This window comes from Cryptomeria japonica, chromosome 5 (assembly GCF_030272615.1).
Source record: "Cryptomeria japonica chromosome 5, Sugi_1.0, whole genome shotgun sequence".
Classification (NCBI taxonomy): domain Eukaryota; kingdom Viridiplantae; phylum Streptophyta; class Pinopsida; order Cupressales; family Cupressaceae; genus Cryptomeria; species Cryptomeria japonica.
Window position 1 is genome coordinate 450,172,730 of NC_081409.1, and position 6,000 is coordinate 450,178,729.

A 6,000-nucleotide genomic window follows, 5' to 3' on the forward strand; every position below is an offset into this window, starting at 1 on the left:
GTATTGAGCTTAACCGGAACTGTACTCAGGCATAGGAGATATTATCTTTTGCAATTCAACACTTCTCTGGATTGTAATCTGGATTTATATTTAGTCAGTGAGGCTCCTTTTGTGAGGAGCGGTGTGCTCTAGGTTGTTGGCCTTCCTACAAGTGCAGACCCCTCAATTGTAATTCACATACTTACTGCAAAAGTATTATTTGATTGTGGGTAGGCTTCCCACCGTGGTTTTTCCCTTTACCGGGTTTTCGACGTACAAATCTTGGTGTTATGTGGATGGCTTTTACTATGTGATTATTGTTTATGCTTAATTGGTTTATCTGCTATTCTGATATTAATGTTTTGGGTTCTGATATTAAAGTTTAAATTGCTAATGGTTCCTGTAATCTGAGACAACTGATTCACCCCCCTCCCCTCTCAGTTGTCTTCCAATTATTTGAATTGTCTAACAATTGGGATCAAAGCTTTGGTCCTCTCTGCAGAAAGCTTAACCGCTTGAGGAAGATCCTATGGCGACTAGAAGTTCAAGTTCATCCAGTTCTTCTGGAGCTACCTTTCAAAGGGATATTTCAAGGTTTGATGGAACAAATTACATAGTATGGAAGATTCAGATGAAGACTCATCTAAGATGTCTTGGCAAGAAGATTTGGGAGATCACACAGAATGGTGTCACACCCTATAATCCGGGATCTGGCAATCCTCCTCCTGCAAACCTGGACAAGGAGCTTGAGAATGATTGTAGAGCAAGAGAAGCCCTCTTGTGTGCACTTTCTGATCAACAAATAATGGGATTAACTAACAAATCGTCTAGAAAGGCTATATGGGATAAGTTGGAGACTCTTAATGAAGGTGACCCTACAGTGAAGATTGCTAAACTTGATGGCTACCGGGTAAGATATGGAAACCTGAAGATGGAAGAAGATGAAAGGATTAATGCATTCATGGAAAGGGTAAATGAGATTGTTAAGAGAATTCAATGTCGTGGTGGAACTCTGAGCGAAGATGAAATTGTTTCTAAAGTCCTGAAAGCCCTACAACCGGCTTACAAAATGAAGGCTATTGCTATTAATGAGTTGAGAACAATGGCTAATACATATGTCAACAAAGATACTTTGGTTGGGAAACTATCTACTTTTGAGCTTGAAGAATTTGGACCTTCTGGAGCTGTAAACATTGAACCTACTTTTCATGCATCTACATCTACAACCGGTAAGCAAGACTGGAAAGCTTTATATGCAAAGGAGTTGGAAGATATGAAAAGAGAAGATGATGAGTTTGAGCAACTTGAAGCACTATTTGCTAGAAGAGTACCTAAAGGATTGGTAGGAAGTGAGTATGAAGGAAAAGCACCTTTTAAATGTTTTGCATGTAATAAGATTGGTCATTTTGCATCTAGATGTCCTGAAAGAAATTCAAGATTTGAAGAAAAAATTGAAGATCATTTAAGCCTAACCCTCGATATCAAAACAAGTATAAATACAAGAAAAACAGAGACAAATCATGCTACATAGTGGATGAGGAAGGCATTACTGATTCAGATGATGAACCGACAAAAGACTCTGCTAGTGGATCTGACAATGGGAAGGAATGGGTGTTCCTGGCTATCAAGGAAGATGATCTGGCACTGGAAGAGAATGTACTCGAAGAGAAGGTACTTTCTGCTAAAATTGAAGACAAGGATGAATGGGTAATTGACAGTGGTTGTTCACATCATATGACTGGAGATAAAGGGAAGTTTATGTCTTTGCAAGAATTTGATGGTGGTCTAGTTAGATTTGGTGATGACAAGGCATGTATGATCAAAGGAAAAAGAACTATATCATTGGATGGTAAGAACAATACTGACAATGTTTATTATGTTGAAGGTTTGAGGCATAATCTTTTGAGTGGAGAACAATTGGTAGATAAGGGATTTCAATTACAGTTCAAGGATGGGAAATGCAAAATCATTAACAGATCTGGCTTGGAGATTGCAACCGGTACACAAACAAAAGGTAATATATTTCATTTGAACTCTGGTGAGAAGACATGTTTGATTAAACAGATTGATGAGAGTTGGCTATGGCATACAAGGCAGTGTCATGTGAACTTTGATTGCATTGTGAAGATCAGTTCAACTAAGGTAGTTAGGGATATACCTAAGATTATGAAGCCCTATAATCCAGTATGTAAAGAATGTCAAATGGGTAAACAGGTCAGAACCTCTTTTAGAAGTATACAAAATAAATCAAATGATGTTCTTGATCTTATTCATACTGATTTGTGTGGCCCTACTAGAGTTAAAAGTTTTCAAGGTGGTAGATATTTCATGCTAATCATTGATGATTATTCTAGAATGATGGGTTACTTTTTTGAGAGAAAAATCTGAAGCATTTGAAAAGTTTAAAATCTTTAAGGCTAAAGTGGAAACTGAGACAGGATTGAAGATTAAATGTTTGAGATTAGATCATGGTGGAGAATTCACATCCGATGAGTTTAATAACTTTTGTGACAAACATGGTATAAGAAGACAATTTTCTGCTCCCCGGACACCTCAGCAGAATGGAGTTGTGGAAAGGACGAACAAAACTATCTTGGATGTTGCTAGAACAATGATGATGGAAGCTAGTCTACCTCATATCTACTGGAGAGAAGTAGTGAGTACAACGGTTTATACATTCAACAAAGCACATATCAAGGAGAAACTAGTAAGACACCTTATGAATTATGGTTTGGCAATACACCTACATTTAAGTATTTCATAATCTTTGGTAGTAAATATTATATCAGGAGAGATGATATTATTTGGAAATTTGACCCTAGATGTGATGAAGGCATATTTCTTGGTTATTCTAATGAAAGAAAAGCATATAGATGTTATAACAAGAGATTGCAAAAAATTGTGGAGAGTGTTAATGTCAAAGTAGATGAGCTGAACAGAGGTCAAATCAGAGTTTATGAGAAGAAACTGACAGTGGAAATGATTATATCTAAACCAGTAGCACCTTTAATGGAATAGAGAGTTGAACCAGTTACTTCACCAACATCAGAGAAATCTACAATAACTGAAGAACAAGGAAGAGGAACCGAAAGTCAGAAGACTCCTAGGTATGTGAGATTGAATCATTCAAAAGATCAAATCATTGGGGATAAGAGCAATGGAGTGATGACAAGAAGAAGACTGGCAACTAATGAGCTATGTTTAATTTCACAAGTAGAACCAGTATCAGTAATTAAGGCATGTAAAGATGAATATTGATTGAAAGCTATAGAAGAAGAACTAGATCAGATTGAGAAAAATAACACATGGACCTTGGTTCCCCGACCTAAAAATAAAAATGTTATTGGAACTAAATGGGTTTTTAGGAATAAATTGAATGAGGATGGTCAAGTTATAAGGAATAAGGCTAGATTGGTTTGTAAAGGATATTCTTGTTGTCCTCGATTTCAGCATGACCAAAATCGTGAGGCAACCCTACAAAACTGGTATGTTTCGTACCTCACGACCTCTAAGAGAGTTGGATTGACTCCGTTGGTTAGCTCATTTAGCTTTTCACTTTTTGTTTTTATTATTTTTAGGTTCTTTTAGATTTGTAGTTTTACTTGCAGGTCTGACTTTAAAGTCCGATCTGCAGGATCCTTTCTTTTTGAGGAAATTTGCACATCAGACTTTAAAATCCAATGTGCAAAATTTTGGTTCTACCCCTGCAGATCAGACTTTAAAGTCCAACCTGCAAGGTCTTTGCATCTACACATCGAACTTTAAAGTCCGATATGCAGGTTGATTTGGCAGTTTCTTGCATATCGGACTTTAAAGTCCGACTTGCAAGGGTTTTAGTCCTACATGTCGGACTTTAAAGTCTAACATGCACTGCACAATTAACATTAATGAGCGCATTTATTGCTAATTTTTGGGGTTATTTATTAATCTTTTGAGGTTATTTCTTCATTTTGTTTTGATTTTTCTCCTCTGTGTATGCCCTCTTGCTCCTCTCCTCGCAAATTCGACTTCGATTCATTGCCAGTCACTTGATTCTCTTAAGCCGCGTGGATTCAGGTAGGGTTTTTGTTTATTTTCTAGTTTTTCTTTTTGCTTTGCCCTTATTTTTCTTCTTAATTTCCTTTCGCATTTTTTCTGTTGTCGGAGGGCAATCGAACATTAAAATTCGATTGCTCTTAAACCTTCTCTTCGGGTTGAGGGCACATCGGACTTTATTGTCTGATTGCCCTTTGATCCTTTTTACTTTCCCCCTCTCCCCTCGCCTACACATCGAGCTTTAAAACCCGACATGCAGGTTGATATACGGAGATAACTCTCCACATATCAAACTTTAAAGTCCAATATGCAGGAGGGTAAACCTCACATATCAAACTTTAAAGTCCGATATGCGAGAGGAGATTGTCCGATTGACATGTTGGGTTTTAAAACACGACATGTCAATCGGTTTGCCTTCCCCAGCACATCGAACTTTAAAGTCCGATGTGCTGGTCTTTCGAATGATTTATCTTTGCACATCGGACTTTAATGATTTTTCCTAACTCGCACATCGGACTTTAAAGTTCAATGTGCCGATGACTTTCCCCAATTTGCACATCGGACTTTAAAGTCCGATATGCAAGTAAAGATGTTTTATCCTTGCACATCAGACTTTAAAGTCTGATGTGTGCAAATTTTGACTCCTAAGGTGCAGATCGGACATTTTTCCCTGACCTGCCATTTTTGACAGTTTTGCTCCTGTCGAAGAAGCTAATCCTCAGTGTTGAATGCAGTCATTTGCAAATGTCAAGACCCTCTCACGACAAATCAGAACCTTCTTCGAGTCAGTTGGAATCTTCACCGGGTAAAACATCAGCAAATAAGATAAAGTACAAGTATGATAAGTACTTGAATTTGTACCCGAAAAGTTCAGTAGATTCAAACATCAAGGAGATTAAAGATACAAAAATTGGTCATGTTAGTATGCAGGAGTTTATTGATCGAGTTGAGAAAGCTTCTTCCCACCTAAGAAACTTAATCAAATCTGAGTTGCATAAATATGCTTCCTTCCCAGTTGTAGCTCATGATCTGGATTTTGTACTTGCAGTAGCAGATCACTTCAATCCGAATACAAGACGGGTTAGGGATGTTAATCAAAATGTGATCATGACTTTGGATAGTGTTTTCTTCAACAGTGTTTTCAAAGGTTCTTCAGTCGAGGAAGTAGCCGACATTTCTCAAGAAAGTGCTCAGGAGTACTATGAGAAAAATGAGGTCAAATACAAGAAAGTGATCAATATAGTGTACCTCTCTGGTCCTATAAATTGTACCACCTCGCGATGGCCTAAGTATTTACATAGAAGTGACTTCAATGAGGAGTACAATGATATGGTCACCATGTTGCCAAGAGTAAAGGGTTTAAAGGATTCTCATTACTTTCAAAGTTGGATGTGTTATTACATAAATATAATCAGGAAAGGGGCTGCTAGGATTGATTGGGGTGAACAAATCAGTGATGCACTCTGTGCACAGTTGAAAGAAGTCAAAGTGACATTGAAATTTTATATGACCTCTTACCTGGTTTATGCAGCCGCTTCTGTGAGGCAATATCCAGGTTTATCTACCAAAGGTGACAGGAGATTAGTACCTGTCTGGGAATACTATGATCAACTCACGATCAAGAATCAAAGTAGCCATTTCAAAAGAGTTAACGATGCTTTCTTCATTGTGTGGATTTTTATGTTTGATAAAAGCCCATAGAAGAAGAGATTATCAGAGGCTGCATATAATAGGGAGTCTCATTTTGGATGTGTTTTTCTTCAGTTTCCAACATTCACTTACATCTAGATAGGATGTTTCTCAGGTGAACCTTTCATTTTGCCAAGGTATCCTTCTGACAAAATCATTCTCATGGAGTTGTGCCGACAACTAATCTATGTGCACGAAAAGTAATCGCAAGCACATAAGAGCGGTTTGAAGTTCCCTGAATCTATTGGCAGGTCCTCGGTTTTGACAAAACCCAAGGCCAAGAACATGGAGGAATAA